At 40.9% G+C, this 25,515-nt stretch overlaps 1 protein-coding gene across 2 annotated transcripts in view; it reads right to left on the bottom strand.

The window, feature by feature from the left end:
- gabbr2 (gamma-aminobutyric acid (GABA) B receptor, 2) overlaps nucleotides 1-25,515 on the bottom strand; it is a 143,405-nt gene that overhangs the window by 108,616 nt on the left and 9,274 nt on the right. The gene's annotated exons all lie outside the window — the stretch shown is intronic.

Genomic DNA, 25,515 nt, shown 5'->3' with positions numbered 1-25,515 from the left:
TGAACAGGTATTATGATGCATGGCTATAACAAACACCTGTAGACAACTCAGTCCTCAAAGAATCCTGCTGAGCACCCATGATATTCAGTTCACTGTTAAACATGGCATATATTAAAAAAAATAGCTGCTCAGTTGTGTGCTTGGAAGAAAAAAATACAGGTGAGAACTGCTACTGTTATTATTCATATTGATCAACAGCAAAACTGTGTTGCTTTGTAAGAGATTCCTTATTTTTTCACAGAAGCTTTCCAGAGTTACCTTAATTATCACATCAAGCAGAAAATCCAAATGTATTATTTGTATTATTACATGTATTATTTGTACATTGTCACAAGACAGCCCCTGCAAACTACTAGTCCGCCAACCTCCAACCCCTTGTTAAACTAAGTAGTAATGGCCTGTTACCACCTCACAATGAGTGATGATAGTACACATATTCTCACCCAGCACACGTAGGCACTCACTAGCCTGTGCGCTTTTGTATCAGAAATAGAATGTCGAAAATAGAAGTGGGTGTATGAAAGGAAATAAGAATGTGATGAGACACTGCAGGATGGTGATGGTGTCCATATTGCTGAGTAAAATCAGCAGGCTTTTAAAAGAGCCAATTAGCATATTATCCCTATATTTGCCTAATTCCAATCCCTAGCTGTTCTATATTTGTTTTTACATTCAATTAATTGTGTTCTGAGACAATACATCAGCAGTGGAATTTTGTAGACACAGAAGTTCTTGTGCTATCTAAAAGGCAACTCATTTACAGAGCAAAGGTGTTTATCAATTGTATAAATAAATTAAAAATTCTTGATTTTGCAGTGACCTACTACTAAAAGGAATTGATTAATTTTGTTAAATGTGTGGCAGCATTTAAAATAATTATATTGTCATCATCCATAGATAATGTCAGGAACATTGTTCCTGTTCTAAATGGAAACTGTACATCAGTCTTTCACAGATTTCCATGGAACTGGAGCACCATTCCTGTAAAATCTGATGGCATGCCAAGAACAAGCACTGTGACACATTCAGTTCTTGGCAGTGTGTGCCACTAGAGGTCCAATCAGTGAACAAAAGTATAGCATTCAAAGGCATGAAAGGATAGCCATGCACCTACAGTGGAACCATTTGCTCTGAAATAAAAGGTGTTTTTGAGTACCATCAAACACATGTGATTGTTTGCCTTGTAAGGCACATATCCAGAATTTGCCTAGCAGGCTTTAGCCATGTTGCCATGAGAACATTCCTCACAATTCAAACACTAAATGGAGAAGGAGCCAAGACCAGCAATGACAATTATATTTAGCAATGGATCTCACAATCATAGAGCTACTCATTAGAACTAATTACTTATATTCATGGCTAACTTACAGGAGATGAACTTGGATCTAAAGAAAAACATCCAAACTGGTGATAAGCAGTTCCCATCCTTGCAGCTTTTTATTAATCTGGGTCCAGCAATTACTGAGCCTATAATAGCTCACAATGATCTCCACTTCAGAACCTGTTAGGAAAAGTCCCACTCACTTACACTAAACTCTGACCACACAGTCAGTCACCAAGGACACTGCGTTGTCCCTGTGCAGTAACCGCACACCAGAAATAAATTAAGCACCAACATATACTTATGCACATGCCTACATCATATAGTGTATAGTACACTGCATCTCTATATAAATACACTGTATTTATAGTGTACAGTACACTGCATCTCTATATATAAATACACTGTATTTATAGTGTATAGTACACTGCATCTCTATATAAATACACTGTATTTATAGCATCAGCTAAAATTAGGAATGGGTTACATTTATTACCGCTCTGACCACTTTCATGAGCACTTTTATGCTTATATTATATCTTCCTAAGCTTGAACTGCCTGTTTGACTGTATGGGAAATAAGTAATGCGCAACGACACACATATTTGCTCAGATTTGCAATAGTACTACTGAGTGGCTTGGAGGTGACAGAGGCTAGGGATTCTTAATGCAACTATTTCCATGGACATCTTTAGCATCATAAAATGGCGTGGTATTGTGATAACAACAATGGATAATCAAGGCTAGCTAACATGATGAAACAGCTTGTTAACGGTGCCGACAGCAGCAGCTGCACCTGTCCCAAGTCAATGGCAAATTACTGCACTCAAATAAGCAACCTGAGGCCCCTAGATCAGACACAGAGAGATAGTCTCACACATACATGCAGAGAGATAGTCACACACAAACACACACACAGAGAGAGAGAGAGAGAACAAAAAGAGGAGAGTGGTTCCAAATGAGGAGGCGCCTGTCACGCACAATCTGTTTTTTACACAGGAAGTTTGGTAATGGCATGCACTAAATTAAAGCAAACAAAAGGGTCTGTGCATATGACATGTCAGAAGCTGTCCAGCAGATAAATTCACACTGTTCATAACAGGGCAGTGCTAGCCCAGTTGTTAAGGTGCTTGACTTGTAATCGGAGAGTTGCTGGTTCAAGCCCCTGCCAAGTTGCCACTGTTGGGTCCCACAGTTGCTTTGGATAAAAGCATCAGGTAAATAACAGTAGTAAGTGGGGTTACAACAATGCAGAAAATGTTTTACTACATGTTTAAAATGAATAGGACAGCGCTTTGAGATACTATATTTAGGAAAATAATGTAAACAGCTATAACCATTTTAGCTTACTATTATGAGTCCCATTATGTCTGTGTTAAAGGATTGTTCATGTATTTTAGCAAGGTCAAAAGTGTAAGTCATGAACATACTTGTCCTGCTTTCTATATTCCCATGTGGATGGTGAGGTTCATCCAGAAAGCACATTTAAACTCAATGTAAGGCAAATCAAGAGTTTAAACTGAGGGCAGAAGCCAAATGCTGATGTTACAGAAATGTAAGAGCTCAGATAGCATGTGATAAGTAAATATTACTTCCGCACAGAGACAAATCTGATTATAGTTATATAGCTGATAAAAGTTAGGGCCCAGCACATCTCTCGTCCAGATGCCTTGAGATCTGTAAGGATGACTTGTCACTGTAAACGTTTTGCCATGGATGTGAATGTAACTCTCTTTGTCTGGCTGCAGAAACAGTAGTGATGGATGGTCCAGGTTCAGAAAAGTAAAAATCTTACCTGGAATTTTTCTCTAACCACTAGCTTTGTTAATTTATCAATTGCACATGAATCTCTGCGTGAATATGTACCTTGTTTATCATTCGTGCCCCATGTGGCTGTGATTTACAGGGAAAAGATATCCTCCAGAAGTTGGGTAAAAGTGGATGCAATATTGTCTGGAATTTGAGGCTAGGGCCCATCTAATTCCATCAACCATCATCACATTGCACTAGGCCTGCCATCACATGGTGTGATATAGAGGAATGCATCTGTAATGAAAATAGGACAAGGATGGCCCCACGCACTGTGCTGCTCTGCAAGAGCTTATGAATATGAAAGGGAGATATGCTGATGATGAAGAAAGAGCCGTCAGACACAATACCTGACCTGTCTGTGCTGTAGCCAAACTCCTCTGTGAGGACTCTGATAAGGAATGTGCCTCTTCCAGTGACAGGAAGACTAAAAAGTGACCACAAAAACTGACAGCAGAGAACAATACACGAGTACAGGATTCCGAATGAGAAAACGCTGATATGTTTGCTCCCTACCACTCGCTGAATTTAGAGACTGTGTGAGCTTCACTCATGTGAAGAGATCAGCCCTGATTTTAGGACTCCAAAACATGAAGTCTGGGCTTTGGGATATTTGTGAGTGAAAACCATGACTGTGCTTACTATTGGGATTTCAGCATGAGATATACACATGTTTGCAGTATATGAAACTGAACTAGCCTCGGTGCCCTCTGGTAGGTTAACATTTGTACAGCAGACCCCTGAGTACTGAGTAAGAGACTGTATTGACTGAGTACAAATCCACATGGCTGGTAGGGCTAACCTGGTGCTATGCACATTACAGCTGGAGGTGCAACATAGGAAGCCTGGAGAGTGGAGAAAAGCAAGTCCTTATGTGACAAGAGCTTAATTTCTATGAGCCCAATAGAATCATAGACTCTGCCATTTGTTTTGCTCTGGCTGTATGTGGCCACAGCTGTGCAGGCTTAATGCAGTGATGGTGCAGGCATAGTCAGACCCAGATTATCATCAGACTGCCATAGTGCTTTTACACAGGGATGGCAAGTTACAGATCCCAGGATCAGCCGAAAATTGGCTGTGAAAGTGACAGCCAGTTCGGTCTGAGCACACTGAGCTTTTATTAGCAATCTGTGTTGGCCAGGAGGCTTGAAAGAATAAGCGTATTACAGATTACTCTGCTTGGCAGCAGGACTTGCCATGAGAATATGCGTCATTAAAATTAAGAGGCAAAAGAGAACTAAAAAAGGGGCCATGTGATTTAGATCCATTTCACTGTGTCAAGGGAAACTATTAGAAAAGATATTTTAAAAGGATGCAAACATTACCACAAGTATACAGCAGATTCACATAGTCTGGGGTAACAAACTCTTTCTAGAAATCCATGTAATATGATAGTGTGGAATATCTGTAACTGCAAGCATGTAGGAAAACAAGCTATCGGTATGCTGTTATGAAAATGGACCAGGAACAATATACAGTGTCTTTGTAATTAGTAGAAACATAGAAAGAGATAGAATGAGAGGGATTTCTGAGGAAAGGGAGGCCATTGACAAGTTAATTATTTCTTGGCCTGAGGTCCTTCATTCTCCCCAGGATGTCTCCTCTGGAGAACTGACGAGGGAAGGCGGGGTAATTACTGCCATAATTGTGGTGATGCAGTCTATGGTACCATCAGTGCCGAGATAAAAACAGAGATGTTCAGGCAGGAGTTGAGCTCTCTCTGTTTTCTCCAGCCTCGTCCCCTTTTTGGTGAATTTCTCTTAGTCTTACTGTATGTAGTGAGCTACCCAATTTGTAATCATCTCCAGCCCATTGTCTTGCATGAGATAAATTGGTGAAAAAGTTTATAATTAGTTTCTTAATACACTCATTCATGCATTCTGATCTCATCATCTACAACCACAGCTTTTAGAACATCAAACACAGAACTGTGCCTTACTCCAGGGAGTGAGAATCGGAGCTGGCAAATGCTCAAATTTCCAAACCATCCTGTGAGAGATTTGCTGCGCTGTCCAAGGCTGAGCTACCAAAGCTCAGCCCAGAGGCAAATGCTCCCCTGAGCTCCTGAGGACAGACCCATGGCTGAAATCCTGAATTACCATACGATACGCCTCAATTCCACTGGAAGGTTACATCCTGCTGGTGCTTCTGATCCACAGTTGTGCTGGGGACAAGTGATTCCTCATGCTGGCACTCCCTCTCTGTCATGAAACCCAATTTCCCAGACTTACTCTCCTCACTGCCTGTGCTTTTCCCATTTATTTCCCATTATACCCACTGCTACGATGTAGTCCATTAAGCATTTTGTGTATGAGAAAAAATGTTTTGCAAGCAAGCCATACAGCAGAATTTAATCAGTCAAAACTCTGACAGATGCCTCTCTCTCATGCAGAAACTGCGGCTGTTATTGTCGATGCAGTACTTCCAGATATGGGGAAAGACTTGTCAGCACTGAGAGTGCTCTCTTCGCGTTGGGCATGAGCTGAGACTTTATAAGATGGGCCATTTCACCACATTGGTCTGTTGCTCCAGCCTGTGAAAACCTCAGGCCTGCAGGTCCGTAATGTCTGGAGTAATAGGTGTCATTCATCAACCTGACTGGTGTGGGGCATAGAGCAGAGCAAGGGGCGGACAGCTGAGTGGCATGATCATATTACAGTCTGACTCCACTGACAACAATGTGTAGCCTCCACCCACATAGCTCTAGCTGATGAGCTATAAGGACAATCTATGAGCAAGTTAATTTTTTCCTCTATACTCATCTAGTGGTAAAGGTATTTTGTGAGTGTTACAGTATCCATCTCATAGGGTCTTTCTGGCATAAAGGAACTTGTATTAGTATATTGTTATCCTGATGCAGTAATATTAAGGCGCTTCAATACAGCAATAAGAATCAGTCTTAAAACTGCATCAGATGACCCAGGAGAATCTCTTTAGAAATAGCCAAGACAAATCAACCCTTATTTTTAAAGTCTCCACAGAATAATAACATGTTCCATTATAAGAAACTGCATGCTCTCAAGTGTTTCTAATGCTTTACATCATCATATATAAGATTATGAGAAGACTATACTATTCTATATAGTATACTAGTATACATATACTATACTATATAGATGCAAGGGATGCAAAGTCTAGCTAGAAATTACCAACATGTTGATTGGCCCATAGTCCATTCCACAGAAGTTATTTCATGCTATTTTTTCCACACTGTATGCTGATGATACACAGAGTTAACAGCAGCATGACTGTAGTGGAGTCAGGGGGACATGAAGCGGGACCTTGCTTGCTTATGCAGTGTCATGAGAGACTATGCAGAGGACCTGGGATATGCACAAGTGCAGAGCCTGGTCAGATGGAGAGCTTTCAGTGCTGCTGCCCGGCACCCAGTTAGAAGAATCCTAGATATATCAGGCCCACACATTTTTATGGAGGAGGCAACAAAGATGTCCAGCAATCACATTAATATATGCAGTGCAGAGCAAAGCAAAGCCACTGGCCAGGTAACAGCCTGATATGTGATACACACATGCAAATCAAATACAATATGACTACATTTGTATTTCATTAGGCTGCTGCAGTGTGGTTCTAAGAGAGATGGTGACTTTGGGTTAGATAAAAACACACACACACACACACACACACACACACACCGAAATTCTGCAGTGGGAACAAATGGGCAATACTGTCTCTTTTGAGGAGCTGGTGTACAACATCGTTGCTATAGTTACAGAGAGAGTGAGCGAGTGAGCGAGAGAAAGTCTCTTTAAAATCATTATTTTTTCCCAGTGTCTCAACAACTGGCGAAGGCTTGTGTGACAGCTCTTGTGTTATGACTTCTTTTTTGTTGTGCTTTACTTAAAATCCCTGTAATGGCCAACCTTTGTACAGTGTTTGTGGTTTCTGTATGTTCCACATCAGTTGAACAGGCTTCACATACACAGCACTCATGGTGTCCTGGTCCCCACTCCTTTACTAAAGAAAACATGGTTGTCTTTGTGCCTTAGTTTGAATTCACAAATTAAATGTCCTCCCTCAAACTCTCCCTCTCCTGGATCACAAACACACATGCATGCACATGAAAACACACACTCGCACGCACACACACACACACACACACACACAAGAAATCTTTCCAGTACCAAAATGGCTGACTGCAGTTTGAATCATTTCTGTTTCTAAAGCATATCAAGAATGTAGAGATCCATAGCAGTTAACACAGATCAGAGAACTACATTGCCAAACTCCTCCTATACTGTCAAATTCCCCATACATTGCATTGAAAATGCAGCAATCCCAAGCAGATGTAAACTTCACTACTGTGTCTCTGGATGGCATGTGCCAATATCTTACATGTTCTAAATAAAGATAAAGCACTGGTGGTCTAAAATATTCCCAGATTAGGAAAAAAAACAAAAACAAAAAAAAAAACAGAAACCAAACACAGGTGAATTATGTAACCATATTACTGATCCAAAATTCAGTATATAACTCACACAAAAAAGGATTTATTCAATATTATAATCAGTGCATTTAAGATTATATTTCTCCTTAGTAAGACACAAAAGTCTGAATACTGACATATTGTGTTGACGATTCTCACGATAGTATCTTTTAAATTGGGGTGTTGTGTTGCCTGGGGTGACTCAGCTCTGACAAATGACTGATTAATCTCAAGCACAAGTTCCTTTTGGCTCAAGTTACACTAAATACAACACAAGGTCACCTTCAGTAAAGTACTTTTGTCAAACAGCTGAATAATACCAAATCTAAATTATTTTCAAGAGCATAGTCTGACAGTTCTGACCATTAGCTCCATCTATTTTTACACATTAGGATTTGGAAAAAGTTGAGAGGTTGGTAACGGCAGGATTTAAGAGAAATGGCAGGCCAGGCTGAATTTCATCATGCTATACAAACCAGCATCCCCAGCAGGCCAGCTTCCTTCCCTGTGCAATATCTTAGGTAATATTACATAACTGAAGGCATAGCATTGCTTCTGAAGATACAAAGGGAAATGAGGTTTCATTTCTTATAGCCCCCAACTGAAGGCTTCAGTGTTTGGTCAGTGAAGTGCCACTGCATCCTTGCCCACTATGCTCTTAGGACCAGAAAGCTCTGTGCAGGCCTGTTCACAAAATGATGGCTCTAGGACCACAGGCCTGTGGCCTGGCTGGAGACTTGATACTTGATCAGGGGGATGTCACACCATATGCTGTCATTAACTCATAGTGTACCATGGAACACCAACACAAGAGTATGCAAGAAGAGCAGTTCAGCTACTGAGTGGGCACTAATGCACTGAGACTGTAAAACTGATACTTGGAAGGTGAAGTAGTGAAAGTGTTGACATACTGAAGGTAAGGGAGTACATTATGTAACTAAGCAGTGAAAATAAGGGAGCAGTGAAGTTAAAAAGTAGTGAAGGTAAAGAAACAGTGAGGGTGATGACAGAGAGGGTATGGGAGTAATTAAGTAAGGAAGGTAAGAAAGTGGTTACCCAGAAATTCAAGTGAACACACAGTCAATATCCATTTGACTGAATGCTGAATGGTAAAATAATAATCCACAATTCTAAGACAAAACATATCCCATTAGATTCCAATTAAATGATGTTTAATCTTGGGTCTTAATTATTGAAATCTAATCTGATAAATGAATTAATTTTTCCTTTCATGATACAGACCTCGAAGCACAGCAACAAACTCCTCCGCACCCACAGTGAGGCTCATTCCTTCACAGGAAAATGGAACTTGCAGGCAGTCAGAACCAACAGGGGGCGCTTGGGAAGCGAGATGACAGCTGAGTCTCTACAGTGGAGGGAGAAAAAAAAAGCCTTCCTCCCTCACTGTGCGTGAAGCCACCCCATGCACCAGTACACACGTGTAATCACACCACAGCTTGACTGACACGCCATTACAAAATGAGGCCAGTTTCTCCCTCTCAGGAATAAGTGATGAATTGTGCTGTAGTCAGGTCTACAATGGATTACATAATCAATCTTGCATTTGTGAGGGTTATTGTGGCATCTGTATGTTACGTTTGGGCGTGCCTTCACAAAAACACAAGATGAAAAGAATATGCACTTCTCTGGATAGACATGTAATATAGTGATAGAACTCCTAGATTTTTGGGAAAATTTTTGGGGAAAAGTGTAATTCCTTAATTCCTTAAAAGGTTTTTTGTAGCATTAGGAGAAGTTTGTCCACAGCAAACAAGGATTCTGGAGTTGAACTCTGAGGTGGGCTCTTGAGACTCATTACATGAGGTGGGCACTGTTGGGCAGCCAAGGTAAAGCTTCAGGACAGAGACCCCCTAGGACTGAGCCCTCATTCTATGATGCAGTCCTCCACACACACACACACACAAAAAAAAACAACAACAAAAAGTGTCAAAAAATGGGTTTCCTACCATTTTGTAACGTCTTACTAAAGCCCCCTGAAATTATATTTTGCATATAAAGGTTTGCATGCATTTGCTGTGGATGTCCAATTGAGTCCAGGTCAGTGTCTGTGTTGATGACACCTCCCATGGCGCAAAAGAGAAAAAATACAAACTTCTGCTAAACAAAAAAGTGGAGACATGAGATTCTCAAACTTCTTTTCTGCTTGCTTATATATTGCTTTCCACTCTTTTGTTGATATTGTGGATATATACAAATACATGTAGCATTATTGTCAACAGAAAAACAGTAATCATTATGGATGAGTCGGTAGCCTCATCTGCCTTCTTTGATGCACTGTAAACAAAACACTGAGATTTCTGCAGTGTACTTTTTGCATCACACCATGCCTTCTGCACACTCTGCACAGTGCCGTCAAATAAACCAAATGGAGTGAGATTTCCAGAAGTGAGAACGCTTCTGACATAGACAATCTCCTGCTGTGCACTACATGTGCAAAAGGGCAACCCCAGACCCAATTCTCTGGACATTGTCTGGAGTTCGCATATGACAAAAGGCTTTTGTAAAACAGTATCACTGCAGCACTAGACTACACAAACTTCCTATAAGGCATGTGTACAAGATGTATGTAACAATACATGACAGAGGTGAGCCCACTCCAGTCCACTTGACTGAATCAGTACATCATTTTCAAAATGGAAAAAAGGGGGATCCCTTTCATACAATCCCTCACCCCAGGAACCTTGCCAACATACCCAAGGGATTCTCAGCCAAGAGAAGCGAATGGGATGGCTTGCATGGGATGTGAGCGGGGGCATACACCTCTGCTTGTACCGGCAAGGCGCCTGCAAGAGGCTTCTGCTGAGTGACCGACAAAGGCTCTCGGATACTCAGTGGCTGATGATCAGCCAGTGAAGTGAGGAGAACAGAGAGGATCCCAGAAGCTAAACCAGGCATGTCTGCATGTGTGGACAAGTGTGTGGATGTGGGCAGCAGGACAACTGCGTTCTGATGGCTACGTCTGCTTCTGCTGGGGAGGGAAAGCACCAGTGACAGATAGGCCTGGAATACAGCACAGGGAACATTGCAGCAACCTGCACCACTTTACATATATAAAAAACAGTATGAGGCAAAGTGAGAGAGAGAGAACGATAGAGAGAGAGAGAGAGAGCTACATAAAGTGTTGGGTGATTAAATGAAACTATAGAGTGACAGGATGGGAGCAGTATTCTCTTTTATTAGTATGTGCTGGTCTGTACTCTCTGTCCTGTTTTCTCTCTCGCTCTCTGACTGTTAGTTCTAGAATCTCCAGTGGTGCACAAACTTCTTCAGTTTGATTTTTCTAACACACAAGCCACCTTTTGCCCACAAGCCACACAACTCTTGTTGAAATTATTGTGTGTGACATATCCAACAAAAGCTCACAATCCTCTGGTAGTCAGCAGTCTATCTTTTGTTGACCGCGATGGCACACAGCAATGAGAAAATATCGGCACTTGAGTCCAATACATCATTACTAACACAATCACTAAGCTGTTGCGTTTTTATCACAAGATGGACCCAAGCACACAATATGCAGTCAGACAGCTGCAGCTGAGGCCAGGATGCCCAAAATGAAATAATTTCAAATGGTCACTGTCAGGGAAGGACAGCGGTGAGAGATAAGGAAGCACTGAGGGCAGAGCCGGAGAGAGAATGGAGAGAAAGAAGGAGAGGGGGAGAGAGAGAGAGAGAGAGAGAGAGAGAGAGAGAGAGGGAGGGAGTGGGGAGTAGGTGGGTTTCACATTGCATGTGCTGAAACGATGATGTGGGAGGAAGCGTGTGGGTCTGGGTGCAGAGTGGAGCACACCCAACACTGCAGCACGTCTCCTGCTCTTCCGCTCCTGCCCTCCATGTGTGTGACTCACTCCCTCTTTCAGTTTCATGCCACCTCACGGAGGGCTTAAAGGCCACCTCCATTCCACGGGTCTCCTCTCTTCCAAGCGGGACGTCATCCTGGTCATTAAATTGCCCCAGTGTGAGCCACAGAACACAGGGAAAGGGGGGGAGGCAGAGAAAAACACACAAAGATGCAGAGATGGTTGAGAAGGTGGATGTCAACTTGTAATTGTTTTCATGAGTTGGACAGAAGATGATGAACCATAATGCAATGTGCATCATTTGGTATTTGCCATGTTGGCAGAATCTGAGAGAAGCAAAATTAGTTGACATCTCTGTCAGCCAGATGTTACCATGGCAACCTGTAGAGGGGTTAACCGTTTTATCTATATCCAAACCTAAAGCATGATCAAGTAATAAAATTATTCAAATTAGGGGACCAGTAAAAGAAAACAATGAAGACAACACTGCCTTGTTTGTTTGGTGTGAATTTGTGTGCGCCTGTACATACATAAATGTGTTTGAACAAAATCTTAGTTGTTTTCTCCTCAAGTAAAGAATTGTTTCCATGGTTACTGTGCAACTGAAAGTCATATTGCCTGCATTTTCTTAAAAGGTCTCAGATTGCTGGCAAGGGCTTGCAGTAGGTGTGTGCCTGTCCCAGAGGTCTTTCCCTCTGGCCTTGTTGCGCTCAGCTTGCAGAAACCTCTGGAAACCAAAACTCATGCTGTTGCTGAGCAATTGCACCCCTGGCCCCAACCAAGCTGCCACACCACACAGCTCAAACACATTTCAGTTCTCCATTCATGCCATAGGCATTTCTGTGTCTATATTGTGCCCTTAAATACTGAACCAGAATTTAAGGTCTCTTCTAGTGTAGGCCTGATCATGGATCATGCCAGCCTCATTGAATACTCACTAGTCCATCATACCCTCATTACAGAAGAGTGTGTCAGTGCACTGGCTTTTTTTGTGTGTGTGTGTTTTCTCCTAAAAGGTTCCTGAGAGTGGCAAGAGGGTATAAGACATTCAGTCAACATGAAATGGACAGTAATCAATATTGTTTGTGTTCTGCTCACTTTGGCATCTTGGCTACACTTCCTGCCTGTCTGAGAGAACATCATCATCATCCTGGAATTCTCTCATAAACACTAATACAAGCACAAATGCACACACACGCAGACACATGCACACAAACACACAGAGAGAGAGAGAGAGAGAGAGAAAGTTTCAGTATTACTGCTTGAGAGCCCCTACTCTTTCCCCAGGACTTGCTCTTTTATTCGGGTACTGAATCAGATAGATCACGGGGCCTCCTCCATCTCTTGCGGCCCAGATCCATTGATCGGAACTCTTTTTTCATTCTTTCCCAACTGCAGGCTGCTACCAGTGCTTGTATGGTTTTATTTGAACTACTCCAGCTATGTCCAATTTCCGATGCCGCTAAGACTGGTTGTATCGTCAGCATAAGGGCCTGACTTTCCCAAAACCCCTATAGGGATGAATCTAATCCCCTATAGGGATTAGTGGGTATGGCTAAGACCTGACTCATGCTCTCATCCCTCATGCTCTTCTAGTGGATACAAATCCAGGCCCTGACACACAATAAGTTTGCAGCAAAATGGAGAGAGATGCCTCCAGTATCACTGATCATTAACATGAGACTGACACAAGACATGTAGTTGATTCTTATCATCACAGCTCAGACATATTCCCTTATATTTACATATTATCAAACATATTGTCAAACATTCACTAGCTTGCTCTGGTCTTGGCTGACCCAATCAGACCTATGCCGTTAGATGCAGCCACCCTGCACAAATCCCAAAAGGAAAAAACAAGGAAGTTTAGAGCTTATGAAGAAAAGGCGGGATGAATAAATCAGATGAAGAGTGACTCAGGTGGAGAAGCCAGGCACATTAACAGCCCACTATGAAATGTTAGATTCCAAACTTGCTGTTAAAACCTAAGAGCCCCTCCACCTGGGAGATCTCTGCACTCCTCCAGAGCAAGCCAATGTTGTGATGCAGCCAGTAGGGTACAGAGCTATCTTACAATTGAGAATGAAGCATGGTCAAGAGATATCCTGGCTGAGGAGGCAGGGCTTAAGTACTGACCTGCCCACCCAGGTTCTCAAGAACACAAGTACAGCAGTACTGAGTGTTGTCATGGGGAAATCACTGACAGTAAATTAACTGTCGAATTGCTGCTGATTAGGATGAAATATTAGTGTGTAAGGTTTAATGCTGACAACGTTACATCAGGATGGATGAGCACATGATCTTTGATCTAGATAACACCAACCTCTCTGAGATAGGCATTTGTGTACCACACAGCCCACATCTTGCTTTAAATTATTTAACATATTAACAAGAACAATCACGTTGATGCAGCTGGTAAAAGGAAGCAGTTGACATCTTGCTCATACATTCATGGCCCTAACATGCCCAAGGCACCATCCCGGAAATGAAGCCTGTTCATAATGACATAGCCCTCTGGGGACTGATTTCCTGGACCATGATTAAGCTTAGATCTAGACTTGAGTGGAGACTCACCACTAGCATGGAAATTAGTCCAAGTGTAATCTGGGCTTTGGAAGCTGATGCCAAAAGGCTGCAATGGATATTTGAGAGCAGAGTCATAAACAGACAAGAGGGCTGACACAGGGGACAACTGTGAGGTGAAGGGATGTTCAGAGGATGGAGTGCCACAGTACACTGAAAGGTGCCACATTTACCCGGAAAAAAGCAGGTGAGTGGCAGGAGTGAGGCAGAAAACATGCATGAGCTGAGCTAAAAATAAATATTGTACAGGGTGAATAAGGATCTAAATGAATAGAGCTGTCCGAGAGACGGGGAGACTTCAGCAGGCTGAGAATAACAGCTTTCACTCCCTCCACCTCCACCCATAACCTCCTGTGGGCTCTTCCTCACGTCACTGACTACCAGTCACCTCGGGGACATCCAAACAGCACAACAAGCCATGGAAACGAGGAAGCACCCATAAAGGCATCAGAGTTCATTAGGACACTTTACTACACAGCCACTCTGCTGTACAGCAGAGACTGTACTGCACTGCTCGTTTACCAGTGTTACATCCTTAGGGACAATGAATAATGAAGACAATCATCCATACAATAGTAACTTCTAAGTTCATTTTCTCCCACTTCACTTTTTAGTTTAGTTAAAACACACAATTCAGCTGAAAGACACGTCCGTGCATTAAAGACGAGACATAGGCCCCATGGTAACGAATTACGTTGCCAGGTGAGAGCACAGATTAAGATCTTGCCTCTGTGCTTGCCCCCATCGGTGGAGATGTAGTGCTGCTGAGATCTTTCTTGCTCAGTGATTTGAAATGTGTTAGTAATTGATGATGTTTCTAAGGTTTGGACAATTCTGGATAACCACAAGGCCACAGAGATGTCAGAATGAGTTTTTAGCTACTAGGGTCAAGGCAGATACACTGCACTGGAATCAGCTTGCCTGGGTATAAGGTCACATCTTTTTATCTTTGTGAAAAGGGCATGGTGACTAATTGCCACTTTTGTTCAGATTCCTGCAGCTTCTGTCATTCTTACTAACCTTTAGCAATGCTGCTCTTGCCAACATTTGAGAGTTCATCGCTTCTTAAGATATCATTTACTGTAAGTGTGTGGGGCTTTATATGCACCCTATAAAACATTCAAACATAGAAATAACACTTTCTGTGGGTAAAACATGGAGGCATTTGCAATATCAATATTAATTATTGTTTATATTCTCCATGCAAATAAATTAATAAAGTATGAAAAATACTAAAGAACTGCCATTGCTAGTTTAAATGGAACTAGGGTAATTGGACAGTACTACAGTGTTACCCACATGCATGCAGACACACACATATACACGCACACACGCACGTGCGCACACAAAAGCAGAGAACACTACTCTAGGGAGAGGCAGGTAGGAAACTATGGAGTGTGAACTGTAACCTGCTGGAACATTGCCAAAAGCCCCAAGGCTGCTTCCAGAGCAGTCACATGGGCAACCACACCACATTATATACACCTGACCCCCACCTTTAAGACATACACATGCACACAGTGCCAAGTTGTGTCTCACCCCCTGCTCCTCAACTACACAGTCTACTTTCCTGAAGACATTTGTTCACCCTCCATCTCTCCAGCAGCAGGGATGGCACTCTGATGCCTTGTGGCACTTCCATCCCCCCTGTATTTCTTTTTTTTTTCCCTTTGATAAAGCCTGAGGCTACAAAGGGAGTGAGAAGAAGAGTGAGAGAGTGGTGGTGGAGGGGTCTGTCTGGAAAGAGAGTAAAAAAGGGAAAAAATGAGTGAGAGAGAGAGGGAGAGAAAAGAGAGACAACAAAAAGAAAGTGCTAGCCTGACAACCCAGTGTGGGCCCTGTGTCCCAGTGGGTGGCGTTTTCCCCACTGCTGCCCTGGAAACATGTGACAGCAGGAGCACATGGCGGCAGGAGCGCATCTTGGTTACTCCTCCTGTACATCTCCAGCAAGTTTGTCTTCACCCACATCCCCAAGCTCTTCCTCTCAGACTCCTCACTCTGCTCACCTCCTCTCCTCTTCCACACACTCAGTCTGCACCAGAGGATGAGAAATTTGATTTGTGCAAAAGACCAAATCTTTGGCTGGTGAAGCTTGTTCTCACCAAAACCTTGCGCTAGAGTAAAATTAGCGGCGCGTGGGCACACACTGCAACACACTCACTCACACACATTAGCTAAACATCCCTCCAAACCGAAGCCTGCCTACTCTCTATCCAGCAGGTTAAAGATACAGTGCAAATGAAGCTGGGAATTTCACTGACTGATATTATTAGTAAATAAAATGTGGGCCAATTGTTTTGTGATAAGGCACAAAAAAATGTATACAAAAATCATAAAAACATGCCTTCTTTTTTGTGTTTTATAAGGTGTGAATAATGATTAGGTATCTTGTAAGGGGCTTCAGAGATTCAGATACATCTTGTTGGAGTAGTGATGAGATTAACCTTCACTGTGGAAACAGAGATGCATGACAATAAAATATTCTGCTCTTGGGATGTTTGCCATCTGAGCAGGATTAGGCCCCAGTGCCGAGCTTCTGGAGTCTGCTCCTGCCATTAATATTTCAATTACGCTCATGAATAAATGAATTAGATAGGTGCTATCACTGTGCAATTTTACACAGCTATTGCTGTGGTATATAATTTTATAATATAAAATTATGGTGGTATATAAAATTAATTTTTCCACAAAACAAGAAATCCTACTGAATATATTCTGCTGCAAAAGTCTATAGTCAGTTTGTGTGGAAAGTGAAAATCCAAAAGGTTTTCTGAACATCCTCTAGGACTGCAACCTTCAAAAACCACACAGAGCATCTTAACTTGTGTTATTACTATTGATGATTTTAATCAAGTTAATGCTCAAGTCAAGAGTCAAGAAACTAATCTATTTTAACCTATTTGAGTTATCCAAAAGGTTTGTGATATAAAATGAGGCAGTGTGCACTGCAGTGTCAGCATGACAGAAAAGGCGTTTTTTCATTTTCTCATCATCTTTTCTCACTCCAGTGGTTTTATTTGCTGCTACATTTATTTATCCTTGTGAAAAAGCATTTTAAAAAAGTGTGTTTTGATGAGTCAGATAACTGATGTTTCTGAAAAAAAAAAATCTGCTCTTTTCTACAATGGAATTCTGTAATGTTGAAGATGTGTGGGACAAGCACAGCTGAGAAAGTCTGAAATGGCTACATCTAGACCTGTGCTTATGCCCCTTTACTGGATGGCTGGTTATTCAGGGCATCCTTTTTGGTCAGAACTCATTTGGCACTTTCTTCCAGGCACCTAGACCTTTCCGAAATACGACATAGGTGACGTTTACATTTGCCCTCTATCAAAGGAGGAGAAACTAAAGCCTGTAAGTGTCTGGTTTTATAATTATCTCATTCAAGAGATGAGACAGAGCTACCAGCATCATACAGCCCTTGTCATGCACTACTGGATATGTAAGTGTGTGCGCGCGCGTGTGTGTGTTTAATGGTTGGAAGTTAGGGGGTGTGGAACAGGTGGAGTCAATTTTCCCCAGTGTCATTATTATAATGCCCTCATTGTCCATTTCATAATAGCAGAATCATCCATTGCAGCAGCAAAGGCTACTCTGAATGGACTCGGAATTGCACTCAAATAACGTTCATTATATGCCTCTTTGTTATTGCTCTTCATCTGTTCATTGTGTGCTCTTTAAAGGAGTATAAAAAGACCGGAACGTGACAACATTTATTGATGTCTCTCTTAGCAATAGTTGCTCATCCGTTGAGTTTTTCCCCCATTTCAAAAGAAGTGACTAGAGATAAAACAGAAACTGCAGGAGGCACTCAGACAGCTCAAAATATACAGGTTGTCACTAGTCATTGTCATGGTAAAATATTAGAACAAAACATGAACCTGCATTAATCTAATTTCTTTTGTAACAATCTCTGAGAATTTTAGAACAAAAAAGTACCATCACCAATGATAGTATAATAGTAGGTAGAGAGTAAAAAGATTTAAGACAGAGTTAATTTAATTCACTTTCAAAAAAAATTTGGCAATACATTTTCCTATGACTAAAAGGCAGCGTATTTACCTATGAAGTTGTGCATGCACCCTTTACAAATTTTCATTTACAAAAAAAAAAAAAATCCACACACTACAAAAAAAACTACTGTTATGTCCAGTGAGAAAATGCATACATGTGTCCTTGGGTCCCTTGAAATGTGGTATATAAATGGAACTTCACCATAAAGGCATCAACAAGAACATCATATGAAGACAATAACGGTGTGGCACGTTGCATTGAGAACATGGCAAGCCACAAATGTCACACACACCTGGGATGGTGCTGTAGGTGAGAGTGAGAGCTGAAATTTGGTCTGAAGGGCAATCCTTAGCTATCTAACATGCTTGAGAATTATGTGCATACAATAAAACACTAATCACTTACTGCAGACATTCTGTTGGATTACAGAGACATACAAATCACAACAAACATGTTTAATTTGAGTTAATCATATTAAAGAAAAGAGAGTCTGCCCCACTGGCCAATAAGCATCACAGCAGGAGAGAGCAGCTGGAGACAAGAGGTCATTAGGAACTTGAGTAAAGCTTCAAGATGGATTTAAAAAATATTGTACAAAAATAAATGAAGAAATAAAGTACACAGATTAGGCTCCATGCACTGCCCTTAAGGTCTTATTCTACCACGAAAATGACAGACAAAATTAAGAATTTAGGAACATTTAAACAAACAAGAGAAAGTAACATGTAGGAAAAAAAAAAAAAGTCAACGTCCAATGTCTTGGCTCATTTAAGAACACCTTAACGTGTATAATTGTATATGATGAGTTGAATTTTATATTCTAGAAGATTTCAGCATAGATTCTTTTTTTTGCATTAGGACATTCAAAGCCAAATTAAAGAGCCAGACATCAACTACTCGGGCCACAATTTGGACAAATTTAGATATCAAGAGAATAATGTACTAAATCAGTCTATTGCACATTTTGAGGCTTGAGTGAATTTATATTGCATTGCTTTCTAAATATTTTAAATATACATCACAAAATTGGGCTTACTTAGACTGCAGCAAGTATAGGACAGTGACTGTTTTGGATCACTGGCTTGTTGAATGAAACAATGACTGGGATTAAAATCCAGAATGACAGCTTTCATTTGAGGGTTTTTACATTTGCACTGGATGAACCAGGAATCAAACTGTTCTATACCTACCATATTCCTCAACTGTCCCAGTGTATAAGACAAGTGATGAAATGCTTAAAATTCTAAGCATGTAAATAAACTTTATGCCTTCTTTAACTACAAAGCAATAGTGAGAGCAGGATGCAGGAATTGGAAGTGCTGGTATTGTTTGTCCTTGGTTAAGAACCAAGAAGCTCTAAGCATTGTCATTGCTTCATCTTTAGTCATCAAATCAATATGTGCAGAATAGGACCAGCATTTCTCAAACAAGAGGACAAAGATGAGTAGTTGGAGGTTCACAAGAACACAAAGCTAATGAGACTGATGGCCATATTTACTATAGCACAAAGGGATTGTAACTAAAGTTTAGATTTACTTAACTGTTGAAGGCAAAAAGAATAATTGTTTAATCTTCATTCTAACTATAGACCTGTGGAAAAGTGCAGCATGCCTACCTGTGATGCTGAAAACAGTTCAAAAGCAAATAAATCTTCATCTAAGTTTTAAAACAAAAAATGCTTTAAAACATTGTGGAGCCAGCATTTTCATAGGACCCAACCCTGATGCATTTGTGATCTGAACTAAACTGTATAAATTAAACAAAATCTCACTCCATGCACAGTATAAGCCCGCAATACTCTATTAGGTCAGGAGAACACAACACTGAAATCCCATAGGCATTATGGGAAATACAGTTGTGCAGTCATAAAAGCATAAACCACACATGTACAGTAAAGGAAACCTTACAGTAACACTTCATTAGACAGACACAGGTCTTCAACTCTGCAAGCAAGTCCATCTATCAGAATCCACCTCGAACAACTCCATATTCAATGGCCTATGAGATTGTCCATTTAAGAAGGAAGCCACTATAAATATTGCATCAACACTCAAAGATAGGAAGCAAACCACATCTCTTCACTATCCAAACATTAACTAAATTAAAATATGCAATAGAGTTTCCCCAAGCAAGTGTATATAGGACAAAATGTGTATTGCTACCATAGTTTCATCTGGAAACTCTTACCTCAGAAACTTTTAAAATGTCTGACAGTATGTTTGTGTTCAGTGTGCTGGGGCAGTGGTAGCTCAGTGGTTAAAGTACTTTACGAGTAATCAGAAGGTTTCCACTACAAGCCCCACTGTTGCCAAGTTGCCACGTTGCCACTATTGGCCCCATGGGCAAGGCCCTCAAACCTGAATTGCTCAAATTGTACTCAGTCATAACTAAGTCACTTTGGATAAAAGTGTCAGGTAAGTGTGCTGATTATTTCTGTTATGTGCATTGTATTTCATATATTTATAGATTAACAAGTCAGTAAACCTCTCAACTTTTATACATTTAACCTATTGCAGGACTAATAGGGTATTCTACACTGCCTGGGGGAAGAAAAAAAAAAAAAGTTATTTTCTGAACATTCCTGATGGTTTTCATTACAGAAGTAAATTCTGTGTTGGTGTTTTAGCAAGCCATTATTTCCTGGACATTGTGATTGTGAAGAGAACCACCAGCCTTACAGTCAAAAAACATGCAGTCCATAGTCCAAACCACACAATCAAAAAATACCAGACAGAAAACAAATCAAAGTGAAGGTGAAGTATTCAACGCTCAGTATTCAACGAGAATAGTTGGCAATAATTCAATGAGCTAAACTAAAGTCTGGGTTTAAATACTATTAACTAATGACAGTAATTGAGAAACAGTTAAGAAAGTTCAGTAATTTGGAAAACATGGAACGAGAAAGCAGATCCCAACTGCGTAAAAGCAATGAGAGGTATAATGCAACTTCTCCATGGCTCCCGGGATATTAGGTCCCCATCACAGTCCATAGACTCAGCTGAGCCAGCAGAGGACAGACTGATTGGAGGGAACATCAGTGGGAGGTGTGACTACATCCCCCCCCCCCCCCCCCCCCAACCCTTCTCCTTGGATACCATCAAAGTCAAGAGACAAGGATGACTGAACCACCAGCCCTCCTGTTGGCAATGCCTCCAGGAAGACCAAGAGAACTGCTGAGGTTCTCTGTTCCTTGGGACCATACCCCTCTCAGTAGAAATGAAACTACAAAAGACCCTCTTCTCCTGAAATCCAATAACCCACAGACATCATTGTCCAGGGCACCCTCAACAACCACTGATTGTGGCAGCACATTCTCAGATGTGACTTTGCCGAAGAGACCTCAAATCAGGCTACACACATGAAATGCATGCAAGACAAAACTGGCTGGGCAAATCAAGTTTGAAAGTGACTTAACCTTCTTAAGAACCTTAAAATAACCAATGCACATAGACATGAGCTTTCTACACCTCTTCTAAAACTTGAATTCCCTACTTCATAGCCACATATGCTCACCAGGATCTAACTGTGTGCGCCACCTCGGCACTGATCCACCTAAGATGTATTCCTCTGTAACACTTTCTCATGGTCCTGGTGGGTCAATTTACACCTCATCTAGAATTGGGACATCCATAACAATGGCAGCCCATGGCATTCCACAGGATTGGTATCCTAGTATACATTCAAACAGTCATGCTTGTAGCAGAGGTGACAAGTGAATTGAGCCCACCCAGAGGGGGGAGGAAAAAAAAAAAAAAAAGCAAGCCCAGTCCGATTGGTTTTCATGACGGTAAAATCTCAGGAACTTCTGTAGATACTGAATAACTATCATCCTTAGCTGAACGGAGTGTAAAAGCAAGGTCAAGCTAACCAAGACACCAGGTTTGACCTTAGTCATCCACTTCAAATTCCTCTGCACTAATATATCCCAGAAAGGAAACAAACTGAACGAAATTTGACCTTCCAGCTTCTCAGAGCTGTTTTTCCAGCAGTCTAGTTAGAATCTGATGGACATGTCTGATAGGAGCTTCTAAATCCACATATCAAAATATGCAATCAGAAATGTATTCAGCCTGAGCAGGCCAGAGTTGGTTTGTGACTAAATATATTGTTACTGAAGGATTGAAAGGGCACTACAGAGAGTCCTAATGACATTTAAGTATTCATAGTAGCCATTGTTCAAATTTAAAGTTTTTCATTCTTCCCCTATTCACCCCCTTTTGAAGTCCAATTTTGTGAAGCATTTTGCTCTCCTGAGTTGTTCTAAAGCCCTGGGGACTAATGGTAAGGGATATGGGTATCGCTTGGTTACCTGATGCAAAACCCTGTACTCACTATAGGGATGAAGGACTCCATCTTTCTTCCCCACAAAAAAGAACCAAGTTGAAGCTGGAGATGTGGATAGGTGAGGGAAGCCTTGCTGTAACACCTCAATATATGCATCCTTAGCTTTGTTCTTAGATTTAGTGAGGGGTATACCCTGGACTTTCTATGATGTCAAGTGAGCAGTTATAGGAAACATGTGAAGCAAAGATCAGCATATGGCCAGCTGAGCATCAGCTTTGGGGCTTTTTTATGGAAATAAACTGGAGGGTCAGTTTTGGGCATTGTGAGGCAATGTTCAAAACAACGTAAACTAGATGGGTTCTTGTTCTGCCCTTGGAATTTAAAAGGGTCTCTCGTCAGGGTAATCCTAAAATAAGTGAATACTCAGACAGCTCTACAACAAACACTAATATTTTCAACATGTAATGCACTTCTACCCACTGAGGGGGACACTTGTCAGAACACCAATTCCTAACAAGTCACCATTTAAGACTGAAAACTAACTGCTAAAATCAGATGAAACAGGGAGTCAAATCAGAACTGAAAATAGTAAGAACAGAGATAGTACTTAGCACTCTAACAGGAAGGAGAAATCACTTCAAACCAATACCTTTATGGGAAAACTCAACCTCCATGCTCTCTCCATAGGTTGGAACTGGAGTTTATACAGACAAGCCCAACATTCAAGAACATTACCAGCTACAGTGCAATACATGCAGAAACAGTCCATGGAGCCTGCAAAGATATTCTGGAGCTAGATCCCCTTCTGGTTTGGTCTGGCTTTTAAATAAAGAATTGGTTGATGTATTTCTTGGCTTAAAGCCATGCAGGAGTTACAGTTCTTCTAAGGTCAAGCCATTGTCCTTACATGCCAGCTCTGACCAAGTGTCACCATTAATCCATTAAGGAAATTGACCAACAAAGCTGGCTTGTTTGACCCATTCCAAACTGCAGACATTCATACCATCATCTGCCACAGAGCAATTTCCTTGGTGTATCCAATAATTCCCATTAGTTTGCCTTCATGTGGTTGATCCAAAAAAACAATCCATTTCAAAACAATTGTATGCATAAGTTTTCATGTTCTGCCAAACAGCAATGGCCCACTTTGTTGCCCATTAGACAACAATACTAAAAACAATATACAGGGTTCAAGCAAGGAGGTGAACTGTAAAAACAATGAGCATTGAATCAAAAATCCCTTGCAGTTATATTTGTCAGGTTTACTGACATTATTAACAGGAGTTTGAACTGAAGTATGGATACTAGTTAAAGTGACAGTGGGGCTAGCAGCCAGAGTATCTTACAGTTGAATTAAATCTTTAGCTGCTGAGCACCATGTGCTCCTGCTGCTGAGTTAGCATGGCCACAGACTGAGAAAGCTTCTCAAGCACAGCTTGATAATGTCCCAACATTTGTCCTTGGTTACTTACCATGGTAACCAGTGCATCTGAATCTGCCATTTACACATCAACAAAGTATTCAAAGTATTTCTGAAAACAAATTAGGTGCTTGCAGATTAAAAACAATTGTTTTTTACTTGCATGTTTAGAACACTACAAGTTCAAAACCAGCTAGCGCCAGCTCCTGGGAACAGTCAAAACAGTCCACAGTAGCAAATAAAAGTCCAGGCTTATATATTATTAACAATGACAATAAATGAGAAACAGGTGAGAAAGCTCAGTAATCTAGTAAAATGGCAGGAGGAAGTATATGCCGATTGGGTAATACCAATGATGGGGGTGTAATGCGACTTCTTGATGACTCTTGGAAAATTGAATGTCTATCACAGTCCACAGACATAGGCTAGCAGGTGACAGGAACTGAGCAGAGGTAGTGTCATCAACCACAACGACATGCATCTATCATGTGTGACAACCACAATGACATGCATCTATCAATAGCATTTTAGAACCAATGGTAGTGAAGCAGGAAATATCAAATCTTTAAAAAACATTAAAAACAAGACCAATCAAGCTTAAAATCATGGGAGACAAATGGCCAGCTGGTGTGGTGGTTAATCCATTTGGGTGAACAGTTAACTTGTAGGACTCTTTCTCCTTTCACTACATGTCATTTATTTTTGTACAAGCCATTTATGAGGAAAAAAATCAGTAAATTGCTGTTCTTATTTGAATAAGGCAAATTGTAATCTCCTTTAGTATATTAAGATTAAAAGACTGTGTGCCAAGGATTATAAATGCTCTCACATCAGGCTGCCACGTAAAAAGCATGACCAGCCAATGCATGAATCAGTAGACCATATCATAGCCAGCACTTTAGTGAATGAGATGAAGAGGTGTGTCTCTTGTAACACTGTCCATAAACTTACACCATGATGCAACAAATATGGCATAATATATTAAATAGGTAGAATAAAGTCACAGTGTAAGAGCATCTTGTGAGGAAGCTAAAAAGGCCAATTTAACACCCAGTCTGTCCCAGATCTTCAGAACAATTTAGTCACTACTTACAAATATGCTTCATATCATCAGTTGTTTTAGTTTAATATAGAACCTTTATAACACCCAAGGTCACTTTACAAAGACTGTCACAAAAAGATGTAAAGTAAGGTTTAGAGAGAGGATGGTGAAGAACAATACAGTGTGAAGAAGAAAATTATCAGCTGATGCTGAAATATGAGAACAGACCCATAGAATTTAGATGACAATGGGCCCATGGGTACACGCATGCACACATATGCACATGCACACATGCACACATGCACTTATGCACACATGCACACATGCACACATGCACTCATACTAGCAGTACAGCAGAAGCTCATTCCTTTCTCTTAAGGAATCACTCTGGATGTAATTAAAGGACTGACAAGGACAAACTTTCTGCTTATTGCTCCATGCTGGCCCCCAGACAAAGATTAAGTGACATTTGTCCAATCGCTAATGACAACACCCTATCCCTTCTAAATCCTCTAATTTCTCTGCACTTCACACAGGTAAATGAATATAGTTTGATTGTGCCTGGGCATGAGAAGATCGTGTTCTGAATGTTTGGTGCATTTCTTCATTACTATAATGGTTCCTTAATAAATAATATAGCATTAACTGTTAATTTCTCTCTAGTTTTGACTGTATTCATATAATTTTGGGGAAAATGGTTTCTATTTATTTTCTATATGAAGAGAAAAAAAGAAATGTACAGAATACTCAGAGGAACACAAGACATAATGCTAAAGAAAGG

Source organism: Electrophorus electricus, chromosome 2 (assembly GCF_041902795.1).
Source record: "Electrophorus electricus isolate QZ-2024a chromosome 2, ASM4190279v1, whole genome shotgun sequence".
NCBI classification, from domain to species: Eukaryota; Metazoa; Chordata; class Actinopteri; order Gymnotiformes; family Gymnotidae; genus Electrophorus; species Electrophorus electricus.
Note: the sequence above shows the minus strand (reverse complement) of the source record. Positions and strands in the feature narration are given on the sequence as shown.